The sequence below is a fragment of the Cavia porcellus genome, unplaced genomic scaffold (assembly GCF_034190915.1).
Source record: "Cavia porcellus strain 051 isolate PalLab524CR breed Dunkin Hartley unplaced genomic scaffold, mCavPor4.1 scaffold_9, whole genome shotgun sequence".
Classification (NCBI taxonomy): Eukaryota; Metazoa; Chordata; class Mammalia; order Rodentia; family Caviidae; genus Cavia; species Cavia porcellus.
The window spans coordinates 30,211,585-30,234,259 of NW_026947492.1; positions in this window are offsets into that span (position 1 = coordinate 30,211,585).

Sequence of the window (22,675 nt, forward strand, 5' to 3'; positions counted from 1 at the left end):
ATCTATGAGCAAGGAATATCTTTCCATTTTCTGTAATCCTCTTTGATGTTCCTTTTTCAGAGTACTGTAATTTGCAATGTATAATTCTTTTGCTTCTTTTGTTAGACAGATATCTAAATATTTCTTTTTTTTTTTTTTTGCATGCTATTGTAAAGGATGTTATTTTCCTAATTTCTCTGTTAGTGAGTTTGTTGTCTGTGTACAGGAATGCTATATATTTTTGAATGTTGTCTTTGTGTTAATAATATATACTACTGAATTTAAATTGAGAAATCTTTTCATGGAGTTTTTGGTGCTTTCTATGTAGAGTACCACACCATCTGTAAATAATGATAATTTAACTTCATCTCTCCTATCTTTATTTCTTTTATTTCTCTTTCATGTCTAATCACTCTTGCTAATATTTCCAGACCTATATTGAAAAGGAACGGTAAGAGTGGGTCGGGGGATGGGACTCATTGTCTGCAGCTGCGGCTCTCCTCAGCTATTTAGAAAAGAGAAAAAAAATTATGGAAAAGAAAGAAAAAATGAAATAGTAAAAGAAGAAAATTGAGATAAAAGGAAAAGGAAAAGATAGATATAAACAAAAGTACAACAAGATAAAATTGAATTAAATTGTTGAAAGGGTTCAGTACCACTGAAAGCAACTGAAGTAGATAAACATGTTTATGAAGCTATGAGGAAATTGGAGCAGAAATAATCTCTCAAGTAAAAAGAAATGACAGCCATAATGAAGGAATTGCTCAGCATATCTAGAGAAGATAATTTTTTAAAAATGACAATATAGGAAAGAAATAGAATACTTCTAATTCCATAGAACTACTGCTTGTATTCTATGTATCTTCTTTGTCTCTAAACACCACACGGGTTCACCTAACTTATCAGCTGTTAGCTTGTATTTCAGACTTCACCCTCTCACTAGTTCCACCTGTCCATCATGTATGCCCTAGCCAGGATCCTAAAGTGTAGCTGGCTTTCCCGCAGTGGCCTGGTTACATTGGTGTAGGAGGATGGGCCAGTCACCCAGATCCCTCCAGCAGGCCCGGTTGCCAAGTCATGGATTCTTCCCTGGCTGATTCTGTTTCACGTGTCTCTTAGTTGTTCTTTCGTAATTATTAATAAGTGCCAACTATGTCTTATTCAGTGTGAGTGCCTTCTGCCTCTCTTTCATAGGCTTCCTATGGGCAGAGATTTTTGTATCAAGGAAAGAATTGAAACATTTATTGCATCTTTATTATGCTTCATTTACTATTTTAAACAACTCACATGTATTCATATTTGGTCCTTGTGAAGAACCTAGGAAGTAGGCATTATTATGTAAATGAGTTAAAGATGACCTCAGTACTGCTCCTAAGCTATATATTTATTTATTATTTCGAGATCACTCCTGCTGGCTCTAAGGTCGACTAGCAGAAAACAAAAATTCTGACACATTGAGTTGTTTTTAAAACCAGCACTCAAAGAAACATTAAACATTTAGAAATTGCCAGCTTCATATACCAGATGAATTTGACCCAGTGTGTAAAGTGCTGTTTTAACAGCTCTGTCTCAGAAATGGACTCCCTGCCATACTGAGGGCTGCTGAATGATAGCACCTAAAATAAACTCCCCCTTTGATCTCTTCTCTCATAGAAATCCACTTAACCCTCTTCCTCCACTGAGGATGAGCCCCAGTTGGAGCTTCTGGATATGCTCCTGATGAGAGTGTCTTCTCTCTCTTGTAAGCCTGTCAGCATCACCCACTAAACTTGTGTGTGCTACTGCCACCCTCTGCTTGTATTGTTCAGTTATATTCACTTCCAGGTCTCAGTTTAATTTCCTATATTTGGCAAATCACAAAATAAAATATAAGATTATAAATTAATATTTTATGGTAAGACAGTAGTATAGACAGTTGGCAAATTTGTCCTGAAGAGACTCAGATATGTGGAAATATAAAACAGAAGCCCTCTGCATCTGTTTGGCTTACCATCAGTCTACTCTGCTACACACACTTTTTTCCTGATCTCTCTCTGTAATTCCTCAGTGTGATCAATCAGGTAGTATTTGAACACCAGTATCTTAGTGATTCATGCTTCCAGAACTAACTTTTGGTGTCCCACACTGAGATTCTTAGGAAGGAATTCAGTCCACCAGCCTTAGTCTCCCACTAGATAGTCACTGGATGTTAAGACATACCAGCCTGAATAAAGGGGAAGAATGGATGTGCTAAACCAAGGATAGGCTACTTTTGACCCCATTAGGGGCTATAGCAGAAGGTGCAACCCCTGCAGGTTTGGTAACTTGAGTACTTTGAGAAGTCTTTTTCTCTGGGGTCCACTAAGCCACATAAATGATCCTAAAAGGCCTTTTTCAAGGATAGTCTCCTGAACACAGTGAGGAAAATCACCTTAGTAAACAGCCAGTTTTATGACCCCAAAGGATGTTGAGATCCCAGCCACTGAGCCAATTAAAACACTACTGTATTCTTCCCCCCGCCAAAGGTGATTCCTAGGAAAAGAGAACAGTAATACCAAAGGAATCTAAATGTACCACAGCCCATTGATCAGAGGGGGAGCTATAAGTACTGAGAGATTTTTGGTTTCAGTCTGTTTAACAGTAGGCACAGTGACCTCCACGAACATACCATGTGTTCATTTAAAGAGTGTGTACTTGTGTTGAAAATACTTGGTAGGTTTCTGGCAAAACTCCCATAAATATTCTTTAACATCATGGAGTGATTTTTTTTCTCCAAATGAACCAGTGAAAGCCCTTGAAGTTCTATTTCGTTATTGCAACAGCAAGTAGAAACACTAAAATGACACCCAGGATTTGGAGGCTGATTTATTTACATGGATGGGCACTGATCAAGATCACTCCCAAAATATTAGGCCCCGATCTCTGGTGATCTAGGGTGCTTATGGAATAACGAAGCAGGAAGTACAGAGGCAGAACGACTTGTCAGCTAGGGATTGGTTTATACAATGTACATCACAGTGACGAGCCATTTCTGAGAGATAGTAACAACCAAAGATGAAACCAGAACTATTTCCTGGGCAATTAACAAACTGAAGTACACTGGCTTGAGGGGGCATTCTGTGCTACAGTAACATAATGATAAGCTAAGGCAGTAATTTATTCACACAGTAATTTCAGAGACTGGTGACATCACCTTGAGCTATACAAAGACACTGAGTCCTCCTACTGTACTCCCACTTTACTTATCTATTGAGTAATCACAATGAATTATCATATGGCTGCTGTTCCAGATGTGATCTTTCTCCCAGAACAAACTAAAATATCTCCCACACTTGAAATGTACAGATATTCCATAATGAAAAACAGAACCAAAAGTGGTTCCTTTTTATTTGTCAGAATCAGTTGTACAACTTTCATCAACATATAGGACCCCATACTAGACTGTATATTATTGATATCATGAAGAAAAATATGGTGAACTGGAAACATCACATACCTTCAAGGGCCTGAGATGCATCCATTCCAGAGAACAGAAAATAGTCCCTTAAAATTGCTTAGCATCTGTCTTTAGATATGTCAGAATATCTATATTAAAGCATTCAGGGCCACTAAGAGAGAGATACAATCCTATTCTGGATTTATGGTATAAACTCGATTTATGGTATGACATAACAAAGCTACTGCTGGTAACAAAAGAACATAACAACCTTTGAACATTTATGAATTTGGAAGGCAACATCTACCAAAACAGCTATCATCTCCTGCTCAAAAAGAGCATGGGGGAAATAATTCGAGCTTTGAAAGATAACAACCTCTAGCCAAGATTGATATATCCTGCAAAACTGTCCCTAGAAATTGATGGAAAAACAAGGTGCTTCCAGGATAAAGAGGAACTAGGGGAATTTGTAACCTCCAATTCAACTCTACAGACAATACTACAGGACATTCTAAAAAAGAAAAATACCAAGATTCCAGAAACAGTGGCAGAGAGTCCACAATGAATGGAGCAGAAAACGAAATGAAAAAGACACTGACAATTAATGACAGAAAAAGAGCTCAACAGAAATGAGGCAGAGAAGATTGGATGGTAGGAACAGCTATTTTGGAGAAAACGACATCATCATAGGTAATGCTGATTTAGTGTCATCTTGTTTTGAAGTCCCATCAAGCTTTTGTTCTTCTATCTATATAGGTCTTAACATGTTGTGTCTTATTGGATTTTATTAAATGTGATAGTATAAACAAAAACTTTTATAGACAAGGAGATTATACAGAATCCATTGTTCATGTTCTATTAGTTTATTCTAAATACCCTGTAATACTGTCATTCTCTTGAATGGTTTTATATTGTCTTGATATGTTTGATGCTACAGTATACAAAGTTATACTCAAAGATTTCAAGGAAAGAGACACTATGATAATTACTTTTATGTCAGGATATCTTGTGGTGAAACACTATTTTGCTTAAATGGTTATGTTTTGACCTGCATTGTTTTGTTGTTATATCCTTTTTTATCTCAATCTCCTTTTTTATTATTTACTTTTTTATTTTTATCTTTTTAACTAAGGGAAAAACAAATAAAAAATAGCAGGATATATTATAGTAATGTACTTTGATTTCTTATTAACTTGATTTGAAACACTGTATTGCTCTCACCATCTTGCTTTGATTGATTTTCCTCTATTCTGTTTTGCTTGATAGTACCAAGTTCGAGAGTATAGGCAACAACTGTGAAGAGAATAAGATTCATTATGATGCCCATTCTGGTTTGACTATTATCTTCTTTTGAAGTCCTGTAATGTCTCCAATGTTTTGGTTTTATTGGTTTGTTCTTTACTGTTTTGTTCAATTTTATTATAACTGATGATATAGGCAATTCTTTTTAAGATAGCAAGAGGCATTATGGTAACCATTGTTGATCACCTTGTATTCTGTTTTTACATTATGTATTGTGTCCATCCTTTTCATTTTACTAACTCTGTTTTGTTATGTCACATTTGGTTTTATTCTCTTCAAAAAAAGTAATAAGAACTGTGGGAGTAATAAAACCCCAAAAGTGTAAAAGTCATTGTACAAAAGAGAGGAAAAGAAAGTGCTCTAAAGGATATAACTGCAAGTATATTTAAGTGTAGAAGATAGATAACCATATTACTGAGTTTTGTTGGATCATTGAACAGAACTGTTTGCATTCTCACTGTTTGAATGTCCACTTAATGTGCTTTCATTTTGTAACTTGAACAACTATTTCTAAGATGACAATATGTAATCTATTAACTAGTGATTTCCTACTGTTTTTCTGAAATCCTGTATAACTTGTATCCTTTTTCTGTTTTTTCTTTTTCTCCTTAAATAAAATTTAAAACAAAAAATTAGTTCTTCTAAAACCTTTAGAAATATTGGAAGAAACAGTTCTAGTTTATCTCTTTGAAATAACTATTAGAACACTATATAAATGATCACTAAAATCATAATTTCTTCTGAGATTGCCATTCTCCAGTCAAAATCAAAAACAGTCGGGGGAAGACTATGCATTTATGTAAGCAAAAGATATACAGAAAATTTCCCTACTTTCCTGTAAGTTTTACTTCTAACCTAATGTAGATCTTTAAAATAGTTTCAAAGAAAACCACTGAATAGTAACTGAAATCTAAGCATCAGAAAACCAAAAATCAGAAAGCCTCTTAACAAATGCCTATTAATATCCAAACACTAAAGATTAATCACTGTGGTGTCCCTGCTAGAAGAATTTATGTCTCTATCAAGCTGACTACTAGCAGAAAACAAAAGGAGACAAAATATGGCAGATGCCTTAATTTTGCCCAAATTTGTTTGACCTAAAACCCAATTGTATAGGGATCTAGGATATGTAGATTTTCTATAGGTCAGAAGTCACTCTTAAGGGAAGGTGGAACACAATCTGAGTGAGCAAATGAACCTCAGAAACATGCCACTATCAAGAGGAATTGATATATTATAAAATTTGAGCAGATCCTGAGCTTAAAACTAAGTTGCAGGACCAGGTGTTTTATACCCCCAAAGACCTATTCTACTAGCACTCTACCAACCCACACCTGTGGTTTCAAAAGGCGTTCCCTCAGTTACAGCCTCTTCATCTTCAGAACTTACTATGCACCTGAAAGGGTAAATATAGCAGCTTTTTTTGAATGTACTACATTTCATGGTATTGTTGGGCTAGACTTGAGATACGTATGTCAGACCTGACACATAAATATGAATCTTTTGTTTCATTAATAGTCAGTATAAGATTTTTACTTTTGAGTACTTAGACTTCTAAAATTTCCATTCTCAGTCTGATTTTAGTGTGATGAGGAGTTACTGTTTTACTATGCATGTTAGTTCTATTTCCTTGAAGAACTATTCCCACTGTGCTACTGTGGGTTTGAAAAGTTTCTCTCTAGGTTCATGTATTTATTATAACTTGTGTTTAGATGTCTCCCCAAATTCTCATGCAGTGATAGGTAGGGCTTTTTCAAAAGTAGCTGGATTAAGAGTTTGTGATGCTGGGACTGGCTTATGTGCAGCAAGATTGAGGATGTGGGTACTACTTGCCACATCCTACATAAGATATAAGAGTTAGAAAGTACCGTGGTGTTCCCTTTGCTTGTTGGTTGTTTTTTGGTTTTCTGCCACCACGAATAGCTTCTTTGATGTCCCTCTGCCAAGTCCAGTTTAACCCACCATTAGACCCAGCTAATTATGGGCTGAAACTTCTAGATACAGATTCAAATCAACCTTTTCTCTCCTAACTTGTGTGTGTTGGATAGTTTTTGTGTCAGCAACAAGAAATATAACTAAGACACTATTAAAAGGTTACACACCAGAGTAGTGTTAGGGGAAGTAGTGGGATTTTTCAAGAGATAGAGCCTTTCAAGAGATAGAGATGGTCTTTAAGTCACTGAAGACAAGCCACAAAAGAGGACCGTGAGACTTTAATCTCTTCCTATTTCTCTTCCTCTTCCTCTCTTATTTGCTTCCTAGCAATGAAGTAAACTGTTTGCTCTGCCACATGCTCTCCACTATTGCCTCAGTGGTGGCCCAAAGAAGTGACTTCTTTAACTTGGGCTGGAAGCATAGAACCATAGAACCATGAGGCCAAATAAACCTTTCCCTTTATAAATAATCTCAGGAATTTTGTTGTAGTAACATGTAAATAATGGACACATGTGACATGGTCTCTTCCTCCTCTGTGGTCCTCAATGCTCCAATGTAATCACGTCCCATAGTGCCTCAGCAAAAAGATTACTCCCAGAAAAGACTACCAGGAGGCCCAAGGACTGGGTGAGAGTAAGGACACTACTAGCTCCAGAATTGGAGGAGGAACTATTAAGCCAAACTTTCCTTATCTGTTCCTAAAATGTAAATATAAATGTGTACATAAATTAATACACACATATTAAAGCCCATGCATGTTCCATGTAATTTGAGTGAGAAAACAAATAGATTTCCTGCCTTTGTCATAACTGACACAGATGAAAATCAAAACCTAGACCTATCGGAAGCCAGAAACAAGTTCTATATTGCTGCACTAGATTTCAATTGTTTGCTTTTTAGTCTGAGCTATCAAGGTTACTGTAAGTATTTCTCAAAATGTATAGGACACTTAAAAATGTATGTATCTATATATTTGAAAAATGCATATTATGTATGTGTGTGTTTGAAAAATGTATATATGTTTTGTATTTTCTTATTCTGACATCTCAGTGTCTGTAGGTAATCAGATGGAAGAAATATTTTAGCCCTTATAACTTGGTAGGTGTGCAATATTTACTAAGTGAATTGATGAGTCAGTTTAGCCCAACGGGTCTAAGCAAATAAAAGCACAAAAGAGTGCAAAAAGAAGAATGAAACTGTTGTGCTTAGTCTAGTTTCTTTCAGAATTACTCACCTAAGGTTTATTTTGAAACTAATATTCATTCAGCAAACATTTTTGCAGATGTAGTAAATTAATCATTGTAGCACGTGGCTGAAAAGGAGGTTGAATATGTTATTTGTGTGTAAGATTATTCAAATAACTCCTATAAAGCAAACTGAACTAAAAAGCTACAAGAAGTGTGGGCATATTTGAAAGCATGATGCCAATCAATCTTGATACCTAATCAAATAATTAGTCCTTGTGCCAGTTTTTTTCTGTCACAAAAGAAAATACAACATTGGTTCAGAAGTTTTCCTTGAATCACTAAGCATTAAGTAGCAAGATCTGCACTCTAATATAAGGGCATTTGCTTTGGCTTGGTTTGATTTATTTTAGATGTATGTGTGCTGTTGTTTAGGCTTTGTTTGTTTTGTATTCAAAAGGAAAGAAAAGATGGGAATTTAGATAATGTGTGTCTGTTGTGCGCCAAACACCGTGCCAGTTGGCTCTTTCCAAAGCAATACTGTTGATTTGTATTATTGCAATCACTTTTAAAACAAAGAAAAAATGATACTTCCATGTTCAGTGGTTTGCTCAAGCTTGGAAAGCAGATTAAATTATGCACCTAAGGTCTCAGTCCAAGTCTGCAGCCTTTAAAGTCCATATTCTTCCCAAACACTGATCCCACTTTCTCTCAGGCACAAACACTTTTCATCTCCTGTTTGAGAAGCACATCAATGTGCTCAGTATCAGCAGCTGATGTCTCGCAAGTGCCCCATAGAATTCACATAGTACTGCCCAGAAGCATAATAAAAATAGGCACCCAGTGCTGCTCTTTCTGTGAACTGTTTTGACCAGTGCATACACAAAAAATGGGTATGCATTGCTCAAAACAGTTCACAGAAAGAGAAATAGTATGATACAATGTGAAATTTAAGGATAGAGAAATATAAAAAGTAAGATGAGTTCACAAGGAAAGCAGTCATCTTTTCAAGGTATACAGATCTGTGCATATGCATTAAGCTTTTTTTTCTAGTCACTTTCAGTATTTAAGTTTAGTTCTTAGCCATTCAATATGTAAGTAGAAATACTTTGGCAAAAATTGCATGCCAACCACTTACAGAGAAAAATTGTTCTATTGTCAATGAAACTCTTACAGAAATAAAGTTCTCTAAGATGAATGAATTTCTGTTTCCAAAAATATTTCAACATAAAACACAATCATCTGCAAAATTATTTTTCCTCAATGCCCTCATTGTTGAATCAGAGCATAGAGAGCCAAGTCAACGTGGCCTTTGTTGGTGTTCAAAAATTAGTTGGCTGATACTCAGCCTTTATTTTATATGATCTTTCTATCACTGAACTGGGATGGAGATATTTCTGTGTTCAAAATCACCCTGTTAATTCAGTGGAAACTTAACTTCATACACCTCTACAGCAGCTAAAGTAAGCTCGCTTATTTGTGCAACAATCATGTTAAAAGGGTTTTGCATTACATTTCTGGCTCTTACTACAACCAACAAAGCCATTAGAATCATTTTGTTTTGCCCAAAGTCAGCCAGTCTCTATAAATAACATGGTCAAGATATGAACCAAATATATTTAAGCAGCAAACTATGACACTGAGTATAGCTGTCTCCTAAAAAATGAACTAAAATCAGTACCAAGCATGTAAATGAAAAGATGTTTAAAAGTTAAGGAAATAATTTTTTTTAAAAATTGTGTCTTTTATTTTCTAAAGCTTTTGGTTATATTTTTATAGAAAAATTCTAATACAAATGGCAAATAAATACATGAAAAAATGTTCATCATCATTGGTCATTAGAGAAATGCAAATTAAAACCACACTGAGATACCATCTCACTCCTGAAAGAATGGCCAATATCAAGAAAACCAACAACAACAAATGCTGGAGAGGCTGTGGGGAAAAAGGAACTCTCCTGCACTGTTGGTGGGAGTGTAGACTGGTACAGCCTTTGTGGAGATCTGTCTGGAGGTTTCTCAAAAAGTTGGGATTGGAAATCCCATTTATTCCAGCTATTCCACTTCTAGGCATATTCCCAGAAGAACTGAAAGCATCATACCACAGGGATATATGTGCACCTATGTTTATAGCAGCACAATTTGTAATCGCCAGATCTTGGAAACAACCCAAGTGTCCATCAACTGAGGAATGGATAAAAAAGTTGTGGTATTTCTATACAATGGAGTATTTTTCAGCTATAAAGAAGGATCACATTGAGATATTTATCAATAAATGGGCGCAGCTTGAGACCATACTCATAAGTGAAATAAATCAATCTCGCATGTATGAATACCGAATAGTTTCCCTAATGTAAGTAATGATTCAAATATATAAAAATATGTGGTAATCATGATTCCCCATTATGTGGCCTTGAAGCCTTATAAAGTTTTCACTTATTAATTGGAAAGGCTTTATTCTGGGCTTCTTGATATGGAAATATTCGAAGCTATAGTATATGAAGTTATATTCAAATATTTCAAGGAAAAAGACAGACACTGTAGTAACTACTATTAAATCGGGTTATTTGGTGGTGAAGCACTAGGTTGCTGAAACAGTCATGCTTTGACCTGTATTGTTATGTTGTTATGTCCTCTTTTATCTCTGAAAGGTTTGGCCCAGACAGGACACTGTAGCCAGGAAAGCCACAACCGGAAGCAGGAAGCCCCATCTTGCCCTGCCCCTAGGAAGTTACCTGTGACGCCATCTTCCCGCCCCTGGGAATTTACATATGGCGCCAAACCTAGGACCAATGGGCTACCTGTGTATCCCTAATGCCAGCCTTAGGTTCCACCCCAAACCGAGGCTATTTACAGGCCCCCACGCCGCGTGTCCGCCAGAGAGATCGCCGGACGCCAGCGGTGGGGTTGCCGGTCATCTCTCTCCGTGTTCTCAGAATAAAGGCCGCTTTTTATTTTATATTTCTCATCTTTTGTTAATATTTTTCATCTTTTGGAAATAACTCTATCATTTGGTGCCGTGACTCTATCGGCAGGCAACTGACTGTTGGGCCACATACCCAAAGTCTTCTAGCCGATAACCAGATAACATCCTGGATTAATCCCGAGCTTTTTCCTCTCCCGAGACGTTCCTGTCGCCAGCGGCCTGCACTCCGCATCGGCCAGACTGATTTCAGGTGAGCACTCCCCGGGGAACTTTTCACACTGGGCAGCCCCAGTGGAATGTTCTCCCCGTCTGCGTGGGTCTGTGCATTTTCACGTCCTTAGGACCGCCCAGGGCAGGGTTCTTTCTGGGCAAACCTGCGCCCACAAAATCTCTCACGTTCTTTGGGTTCGGATAGCCCAAAGCAGAGATTTTTGGGACCGCCCACACTGAAAGAATGCCTCACTTCCCTTAAAGCCTTGCGCTTTCACGGGCAAAACTGTTACTGACCCCACGTAGACTCCATTCGTAAATCTCTCAGTGACGACTGGAGTTTACAGTTTGGAACCGTAGCCGCCGCGTGGTACCACAAATAAGTGATGACTTTTTCTGGACCTCCGGTTTTTTTCTTGCCTGAATCAGTCATGGGGAATGTATTTTCTAACTCCCAAAAGAAGCCTTTACAATGCCTAATTTCTAATTTATGTACTCTAAAAATTAAACGTACCATAAAAACTAAACAACTAACTTTTTACTGCCAGGAGGTCTGGCCAACCTACCCGCTTATCAGCAAGCCTTGGCCCAAAAAAGGAACATTTGACCCCTGCATTCTCAGGAACTTGTATGATTTTTGTCAAGCTGGCAACAAGTTATTAGAACTCCCTTATGTCCAAGCCTTTCTTATTCTGAGAACACGCCCATCTCTCATTAAGTCTTGTGCTCCAGCTGAGATACTTTTAGCTAAGTCTACTGCGCCGCAAACTTTTCCGTCCTGCCCTCCATTGTTTTCCCGGCCGCCGCCTGCCTACCACCAAACTTGTTCCCTGCCGTTACCTCCCGCCAGACCACTCTCTCCTTCCCCTATGCCTGATTCTCCCAGCAGCTCTAATCCCTCTCCATCGCAGATACCTCCCGCTGTGCGATCGTCTCCCCTCTCTGCCTTCCGGGACCCATAACTCTCCCAGCAGCTTTAATTCCTCTGTTAGTGCTTCCTCTCAGTCTCCGACTTTCTCTCCTGAGAATTCTGTATCCCCTACAGCATTCTCACCCTCTGCCCACCAAACTAGGTCTCGGTTACTATGTCCTTCCAGCAGGTCGCGTGATTGTTCCAGCTTGCGCGGGGAACAGTCGCCATGTTGCAACCCTCTGCCACGTGGCATGGCGCCGCCATGTTCCAGAGGGCCACATGGCGACAGGGCGCCGCCATGTTTCGGGCCACGTGACAGGGCGCCGCCATGTTCCCAGGCGCCGCCATGTTTTGGGTCATGTGACAGGGCGCCGCCATGTTTCCAGGGCCTTCACTGTCAACAGGCGTCTCCTTGTGGCTCCTCTTGTGAACTACAACAGCCGCCCTGTTGCAGCGCACATGACGCTTCATTGTGCTGCCGACAGCAGTCCTCTAGCTGCAAGGCACACAGTGAGACGCCATCTGCTCGTGTTTCCCAGGGTGACCAGCAGCAGCTCTGTAGCCGCTCTACAGATGATTGCTCACATGCGCCTACCGGAAGGATGGCTGCTCAGTGGCCCTCTGCTCTGGAATCTTCTCCTCAGGCTCTGCTTCCACTTCGGGAGCAAGCTGGCTCCAAGGAACTTGTTAACATCCATGTGCCTTTTTCCCTTTCTGATCTATCCCAGATTGTCCATAAATTAGGTAGCTTTTCTGTTGACCCACAGAATTATATCAGGCAATTTAAATTTATTACTAATTGTTATGATTTACATTTTAAGGATGTTTATAATGACTCTGGGCCTATAGCTGTGCCAGAGCAGGACAAGCATACTAACTATAACAAACTTTTAAAACAGGTCCAGGAAGCTAATCAAAACCCAGCTGTGTTCCTAAATTGGCTTTCTAATCCTCAAGCCCTGCAAGCAGTTCCAGCTTTGCACACTGTGTCAGGCCACCTCCCAGCCCCTCCCCCATGCGCCGTCCCAGCCCCTCCCTCCCCCATGCGCCGTCGTCGCCGCTGCCACCTTACACGTTTCCGGGGGCAGTCTGAGCCCGCCCCTGCGCGCTACATCCCAGCGCTTGCCCCACCTACTGGGCATGCTCCGCCAGAGCACCGCGAAACAGCAGCTCAGCGGCTCTGCTCAGGCATGCTTTTTTTTTACAATTTGGCTCCACTCAAAAGATGCTTTTTTATTACAATTCTCAAACCATTTAATCAAGGTTTTTGGCCACCTGATAATTTTACCAGCCTTGTTTATCAATCAAAGCCTTCACCAATCTCCTGTTTAACAACTAAGGTAATAAATTCCTTTTTGCTGGGAACCACTAGCTGTATTTCAAGACAAGGGTTTTCTTAAAGTTTTATTTTATTTGTCTTGGTTCATACTACTGCAAATAACAGGTTTTAAAAAAACTAAATGTGTTCAGAATTTGACAGTATTAGATCAGTTTTGATAGATTTATTCATAAGATTGCTAAACCTTTACTGCAAAATGTTTCCATTAAAGCCTTGTTTGGCAGACTAAAGCTTTGTTAATTCTACATGTCACCCTATAAAAAAGCAATGTGCCATCCAGATAAAGCCTGCTTTCTAATCTAAAATGCCAATATTAAATTCCTGCATACTTAATTCTACTATAGTCCAAATCCCAAACAAAAAGGCAAAACTTGACCTTCAAACCTTAGAGAGATCTTAATATGGTTTTTCATATTTTTAACACTTGTGACACTTGGAGTTCTGAGACAGGTAAACCTATACAAGGTGGAGCTGCCTGCCCCCTCCATGGACCACACTCAAATGCAGCAGAAGATACTGGGCAAGAAAATGCCCCATCCTGGCATTCTTTGAGACCTTACTCCAGGGCTACTGGACTGTCCTAGCCACCAGAGAGTGGGTAAGCCATCCTAAGTTCTAGCCCTCATAGGAAATGTCGACACTGCCAGATTCGTCACCGACAGAAAATCCGCTGCTGAAGACTGAGAAAGTTCAGGGCAACAACAGCCCCCTTTAAGGTGTCCGTCTCAGATTCCAAGTCGCACAAAACTCTCAGGTAAGACATTCTCTATATTTGTGGACATAGAGGCCATATATACAGAGTTCTTCCTGAGTATTCAGGCTGCTATATTAAGTCCTCAATCTCTATGATGGGGTATTGATGGTCAACCTATGCCATTTACAAACAGGGCCTATTTTGTGCAGGTCCCAGTACTAAATCTTAAAATGCCTTTTATACAGGCTGACTTAGACACACTGAGGCCTCAACAGCTCGTACCTGTTGTTGCTGGTGGACCCTTCCTCAGTGATATAGACCACCCCCTTCCTTTCTTATTCACCAATTTCTCAGGTAACCCTAGTCAAGACACAGATACATTTTTGTCTTCTCACTTGGTTTATACTTTTTCAGGATACATAAAAGCCTTTCTCATACTTGCTAAAGTTCTGTTACAGCAAATCATTCCAAGGACTAAAACCAGGTTACAGCGACCCGCACCACAAGCAGCTACCACTCAAACACCGGGAAAACCATGCCTAAATCAAAGTTGCTGGACTGCCATCCTGATTTCACATCACTCAGGCTAAGAGGTGCCCTTCCAACCCTAAATCTGATCATTCTGAGTGGTCATCTCATCTTCTGTCGCCTACCCAATCTCCGTTTCACGAAGGCCTCGCAGCCACAGTTAACAGGCTAAGTCATGTTTTGTTATCCACTTTGGTTCCTAATTTCTTACATTTTATTAATGATCATTTTTACAGCAGGACTCTTTAGCAGTATTGCCTACAGACTCCAACATCATGCATACCAGAGACAAGCCTTACCAACCTACCCTCTTAACTTTTATGCTTTCAGATGGGGGAGTAATCACCTCTCATAACTCCACTCCTCCTAACCCCACGTTTAATTTTCAGAATTCTGACTCACCCTGGAAATGTTTCTACCTCAACATGGTCCTGATAGAATGATATGTCTAAATCAAAGGCACCTTTCCCTCTACCTCACCTGGGTCCTTAAATATGACAGTGCCATGTCTCCTCATAACATTTTGTCTCTTTGTTTTTCCAGTCTGACATACGTGCATTCACCAGTGAAGTTGTCCTGGCCAAAACACCTGGCACCAGCGTCTACCTGGGCATCAACCTTCATCCCGTCAACTCCCCTAGGCTCCAGTACAGCGCCCTTTGCCAGCAGGAAGTAGTTAAAGAGAGAAATCTTCGCCCCTTTTCATAATAATAATCATAAGACGGGATATGAAAGGTTTGGCCCAGACAGGACACTGTAGCCAGGAAAGCCACAACCGGAAGCAGGAAGCCCCATCTTGCCCTGCCCCTAGGAAGTTACCTGTGACGCCATCTTCCCGCCCCTGGGAATTTACATATGGCGCCAAACCTAGGACCAATGGGCTACCTGTGTATCCCTAATGCCAGCCTTAGGTTCCACCCCAAACCGAGGCTATTTACAGGCCCCCACGCCGCGTGTCCGCCGGAGAGATCGCCGGACGCCAGCGGTGGGGTTGCCGGTCATCTCTCTCCGTGTTCTCAGAATAAAGGCCGCTTTTTATTTTATATTTCTCATCTTTTGTTAATATTTTTCATCTTTTGGAAATAACTCTATCAATCTCAATCTCTCCCTTATTCATTAAAAAATTACTTATTTTTTATGGGTTTTTTTAATTAAGGGGGAAATTTAAAAAATTAGCAGGATATATTATAGTAACATTTTTTATTTCCTATTAACTTGTTTTGAAGTCCTGTAATACTCCCACTATCTTGTTTTGACTGATTAGACTCTGTTCCATTCTGTATGATAGTATCAAGTTTGGGGGTATAGGCAACTACTTTGAAGGCAGTAAGATTCACTAAGATGCCCATTCTGGTTTGACTATTATCTCCTTTGAAAGTCCTGTAATGTTTACAATGTTTAAGTTTTATTGTTCTTGTTCTCTACTGTTTTGTTCACCTTTATAATACCTAATGAGATAGACAATTCTTTTTAAGGAAACAAGAGACATTATGGTAACCATTGTTGATAACCTTGTGCTCTGTTCTTACATCATGTACTATGTCTATCCTTGGTTTTGACTGACAGCTTTGTTTTGCCATATTTGACTTTATTCCCTTCCAAAAAAAAGTAATAAGAATTAAGGACTAATAAAACCCAAAATGTGTAAATTTTGTTGTAAAAAAGAGAGAGAAAAAAAGCGCTCTAAAGAATACAACTGCAAGTGTGTTTAGGGGTGTTAAATAGTTGACCATATTAATGTTTTTGGTTGGATCATTGAACATAAATGTTTGCAGTCTCTCTGTTTGAATGTTCACTTTGTATGCTTTGATACTGTGACTTGAGCAACTATCTCTAAGACAATAATGTGTAATCTATTAACTGTTGATTTCTTACTGTTTTTTTTGTAGTTCTGTATTACTTGTACGCTTACACCACTTTGTTTTGTTTTGTTTTCTCTCTTTTTCCTTTTAAATAAAATTAAAGAAAAAAAGAAAAATTCTAGATTATCCCAGTAGCCAAGAATAATAGGATGAAATGTGACAGAATAAAGAAAATAGCCTACTAGAGCATGCAAAATCTTTTTCCTCCTTTACAATTAAATCTTTACATTGTTTATCCTCTCATCAATAGCAGAGAAGTAAAACACTTCAGCCTTTCCTCTCTTCTTACAAATAATCTTGACCTTGGCTCTCAGTGTTCTAAGAGCAACAGATACCAAACATTTGCTGAAAAATGAAAGGTGAATTATAGATCATCAATTGATTATTATCTCCAAAACCAATTGATTGTAGATGCCCAGAACGCTGTACTGAAAGGTCTGAGTATGGCTAGAGCTCAATGAAAAATTATCACTCTGGCATTCCCTGACTTATAGTCACAGCCCAGCCTGACTATGACAGTGATCCCAGCCTGGCCACCTATCATGGGCTGAATGGTGATCCAGAAAAATACATCCACATCCTAATACCCTGAACCTGTGAATATTGCATTTTATGGTGAAAGAGTGAGAAAGAGCTTACATAGTGTCTTAGTTACTTTCCTCATTGCGAGACAAAATTCCCCACACCCAAATGGAAAAGGGAAAAGCTTACTTAGCTCAGTTTGTAGAGGTTTCAGTCCACAGTCAGCTGGCTCCAAGACAGGGTGGCACATGGCAGATGGGCAACAGTTTATGGCAGTGGAAAACAGCAAAAGCAACCAAGAGATGTTAACTGCATCTTTCTTCCCCTTTAGTACTTTATGTAGGTTGCTGGGAGCAGGGTGGCAACAAGCCAATCAGTGAGCTGATCACATATGCTTAATCCCAGGATAACACATTCTAGATTTTGTTACCTCAAAAAAAAAGGTCTATAACCATGTGAGGCATTGGGGAGACATCTATGACACAAACCATAACCAACAGAAAAGGATGTGATTATACTGATTTGGAGAGGAGTCTCTTACTCTGATTATCATGATGGGTGAAGTCATTAGACATCCTTATAAACTGAGAAAGAGAGAGTTTTAAAAGAATAAGAGAAGACAATGTGATCATAGAAATGGACAGTGGAGTGATTATAAATCAGAGAACACTAACAGCAGCGGAAGCTGGCAAAGCCAAGAAGGAATTTGTGTCCAGGGCCTCTAGGGGAATGCAGCCCCAGCAACAACTTGATTTCAGAGAAAAAAATCTCTGTTTTTTAAAGCTACCCATTTGCATGGCACTAACAGTCCCAGACAATACTATATATCTACTGAATCTATAACTTGACCTCTGACAAGTCAAAAATAGAAAAAAGCAAGGACTTTCCTTCAGGCACTCTGATTCCCATAATGTGATGTGTTGGCTTTAACGGATTTCTATGTATAGAAGTTGTATCTTTATCTTTTAATAATGGGGCTATAGCCACATTCTGAGATCAGAGAGCAGAACGGAAAAAAGAAGCTGAAAACTAGGACTGAAAAGTGACCTAAAAGTCAGTGCAGAGCTGTGCTAACCAGACCGAATTTAGAAATGAAAGAAACAGCAGGCTGTAGTGACAGCAAAAATTGGCTATGGATTCAAATCTAAGCATGGAAACCATAAAAACCACACAATCCAAATGGTTAGTTATTCAGGGAGGCAGCATAGCATGAGCTGGTTTCGTACACACATAACTTAAGTCTAAATCTCCTTACTAGAAACCAGACCATGAGTAAATTGCTAAACTTCTGACTCTCAGTGTCTCCATTTCCTAATCCAAGCGTGAAGTATCTATTGCATGGGGCTACTGTGAGCATTAACTGAAATCAACCATACAAAGCTTTCAGAAGAATGTCTGGCACTTGCTTCTTAGTCCATAAGTTTCATAGTTATTATCAACAGTGTTGCTAACAGTAGTGTTTATAGAAGCATGCAATTAGAAATTAGACATGAATTCAAATGCTAGACACAAAACATTGATAGAAAATTGCCACCTGTCTTTCATTCATATGTATTTTATTTTTGCCCACAAGGGCCTTCCAAGATTCAAATAGCCTCCAAAATCGTTTCAAACTATTGCAAGAGAATTTTGCATGGGCTTTTGAAAAGACACATGTGGTTTCCTCTGTCATCCTGGAAGCTCACTGTGTCCACCTGAAGCTGGCTGTATAACTAGCATAGGAGGAGTGGCCTGGGAGACACCTGTGTAGATTTTGTCTTGAGTCTCCAGAAAGCTAAGTTTCAAATTCTTTTGCAGAGCCCAAGTGCATGTGATTTCTCAAAAATCATAATGTGTTAAAGCTTAAAAGCCATAAATTTGTTCCTCCTGAAAGATAAAACAAAGAATCGAAGAGAATTCCAGATCCAGGCAAGAATGTAACTTGCCCCAATTTGAACCTTAGCGAAAACTACAGATTCTTAAATAACTGCAAAATTCCAATTTTTTCACGAAAGAGTGGCAGAATATTTTTCTCCAAAGCAATCTATCAACTTTCCTTTTCAGTTTGAGGATAGATAATAGCAACCTCCCCTCTATATTTCTTTATTCATTCATCTTAGCAAAGTTGCCTAGGAGTGAAAATTTTCTCTTGGGCTAACAGTTCAGCAAATTATTTTAACTTAGATCTTTCTAGCACAATACTCAGATGCTAGTTATGCTGCTCTGACACATTTCAAAATCAGTGGGTATCAATAGAAAAAAATAACCCTTCAGTTATATTTTTGTCAAGAATTTCAGGGGAAGCATCTACCTGCTGGAAGCTTTTGAGTCACTTGGTTGAGCTGATTTTCACAATAACTTTGTGAAGTGCACTGCCAGGCTTTTCAATTTATGTAAAAAGAAATGGAAGGTATCCATGATTTCATTTAAAGGTGCACTGCAGTCGTCAGCAGAAAAAAAGGATTAAAATTATAGGCAGCCTCACATTAGCCATACTCCATGTTGTTTTTCAAATTATTGTACTTTCAGACCTTTTTCAAATGTGCAGATTCCCACATGCTATTCAATAATTTCCAGGTCTAAAGGTTCCCTACTTGATTTAGATAACATTAAAGAAGTAACTAAAGTGACTGCGTAAACCACTATCCATATTTAACATAGTAGCATTCCCATGTCAGCCCCAATTCCTAAGACTGTGCTCAGAGAAACGCAAGAGCCAGGACTAGCAGTGTTATGGATCTCTTAAATTAAAAGAAGTAGAGGAAACTGAAGGTTTACTCTCTGGATATTTACTGCACATGCTGTTTGGGCCGGGAACACTGCAAGGAGTATGATACAAGATGAATGAGATATGATTCCTTCCCCAGGAAGTTTGCTTGTGCTGGAAGGAGACAGACACTTAAAAGATGATTTCAACACATGTGCCAAAGAATGAAAAGGTTACCAGGAGAACACAGAAGTAGAGCAGACTGAGGGAACCACAGAGCCTTCAACAAGAGAGAACCACTAAACTGAGAATGATTTGAAGTTAACCAAAGAACAAAGATCAGAGAAGTAAAGGAATAGAGCAGAAAAGAGAGTCTGTATAGATAATATTAGAAAAATAGAAAACAGAAGTAGATATAAAAAAGCATGAACAATTTAATCGTAACAAAACATGAAATATTTGGAAGGGAATGGCTGGAAGAGAGACCAGTATCCATTATCATAGAAAGGCATGTAAGCCATTGAGGATAAGGGAGTTTATCCAATGGATTATAGGTAGTAAATTTCATGAAGGTGAAAAAAGCATGCATGATAGGCTGAAAAATAAAAATTAAAAATCAATAACAACATATAACATCTTATAAAATCAGAAAAGTGAGAATGAAAAAATATTGAGAAGGTAGTGTCATATTACTTATTATTCTTAAGTAATTAAGTATATCAACAAAGCAAAATATCGTAAGAGGGGTACTCTCTACCATTAGAGAAGTGAGATAAAATTTGAGTATTTTCATAGTAGGAAAATGCATGCTTAAGTGTGAATATGATTCATTTCATCAAGAGCCAATTGAAGTGTCTTTATGGCAAACGCTCTTATACAAATTTTCTTATTATCCTGAATGTGACATGTGCATTTTACCTACACTTTGTATTCAATGGGTCAAATATGACTTTGTTAATTTTTAATAATTTAATAACAACTCTCATTAAAATAAAATAACTAATTGGTAAAAATATAAGTTTGAAAGTTTATTTTATTTTATTTTCCTTTGGACCTTACCACAAGTCAAAAGCATTTTATGAATAGTTAAGGGAAAAGGACAAATCATATTAATCTAAATCACTTAGTTGTTAATGAGTCTAGCTAAGAGAAAAAACCTTTGAAAATAGCAATCCATATCAATTCTAAGTGAATAAACTTATCTATTTCCTTTCATGACAATTAGCCTACTGCCGCCTTATTTCTCTCACATCACTTGGTCCAGGGGGTTGTCATAGCTGGTTTCCATTTATCTGGACAAATAAACACACTAATTCTGTGATTTTTCCATAAAATTCATGATGAGACACAGAGAGGTAGAAAGAATTCATTTTAAAATGATTTCGATTCCCCTTCATTCCCTGTACTTCCTCCAACTTCCAACCAAAAGGCAAACAATAAAAAAGGCCTCGAGGCCACCTTGTTTGAAACCTATTTTAGGTGGCATTTTTGAGGGAATTCCTGCCCTTGCTGAGGATGTCATTCCAGGGGCAATCATATTTTTAAAATATCTTCAAGTTTTTATTATTTTATATTTTAAAAATAGAAAAAATAAATGAAAATGTCGTTTAAAGCCATAGATATCCTTTACTGTTTTAAAAGCCAAACTTTCCTAAATTACTGATGCTAATCTGAGAAGTACTGTTCTATGCAAGCCTCTTTATTTTCCTAACCTCAGGGCTAATAATGAAATATGAAAAGAAATGCTAGAATCTCTCTCTGTAATTTACAGATGCTTTATTTCTCAAATAGGAGAGGGAATTGTGCTCTCCTATGTTCTCTAGACTATGGAGCTGACAGTGTCTCCTAACAATTAAGCTCCATCACTGATCACCTGTCTCCCAGATAGACACACACACACACACACACACACACACACACACACACATGCACACTCCTTGCATCTTTCTTCAAGTGTTTGAATTCAAATCTAGTCACACACTAAACAATGAGGTCATTTTGATTAAATAAATGAGTCAAGGTGTGATTTTGTTTTATTCCCTTATTTTTATGCTCTCTTACTCCACTTCTGTCATACATTTTTGCCTTAAAGGAGTCAAATCATGTGATAATCTGGCATGGAGGCATGCCAGGCAACGTTTTTCAACAGAGGCTGTTAAATAGAACGTAGTTGACTGACTGCCTAGAGCTGCTGCCTGGTAAGCTTGAAGCCAGATTTCTATGAGCTTTCCAACCAGTGTCAGCATGATATAGTCACTAGCTCTGTCTTATTCTTGCACAGTGTTGGACTCTTCTCATCACCAGTTTTCACTCTTGAACTCTTGGTCAGCCTGGTTGACAATTTCTCAGAAAGACACCACAAAAAATGCTTTGTCTAACCAGTTTCTTATCTCTCCCTTTCAAGTTTTCAAACCCAAATCATGGACCTAATTCTCTGTGTCAACATTTCATCCTTTCTTTTTCATCATTTGTAGTAGTTCCCTCAATAAATCTCTAGTAAACCTAGTCTAAAGCAAGCATCTTTTTTTCCAAAATGTGCAGAAGAGATTCCATTAGCATCATAAATCACCAAATCATATTCTGAAGAGAGCAAGTTTTTAAAAAGTCTTTTTGCCTTTAGATATTTCCTTTAAAGACCACAGAGCACCATATCTTTACAGAGCTGTTAAAATGCAACATCCACTCTTCAAAAGCCAGAAAGACTAACAGGAATCTAAAGTTTAGAAAAAAAAAATGGAAAAGGAAGCTGGGTAGGAGTTTACAAAGCCATGCTACTGTAAGACATGTAGACCTGAAGTGTAGCATAAATGAATGAGTGACACAATCTTACAGAATAATTTCCATTGGAATAAACCCTAATCTGGCTCTTACTAAGTGACATTTTCTATGACAAAGTTGTTTTAAAAGAATGGGGAGAAGGAAACCAACTAACACTCTAAGGAGCAAGCATAGTTTTATTTTAGAAGAGTAACTAAAAGAAGGTTCTCAGTGAGTCTCAAAGTAAGCAGTAGAATACAGACATAAATGATAGATTTCTCTCCCATCTGAGAGAGCACAATCATCATGGTGATGGTTCAAAACTGTGCCTTGATAATGTGTAACTCCTTCTTCCCAGAAGACCCTATGGTTTCTTCTTCCCAAAAGTCTTTGCCAAAGCTCATGCATGTAAAGGTTTACCCAA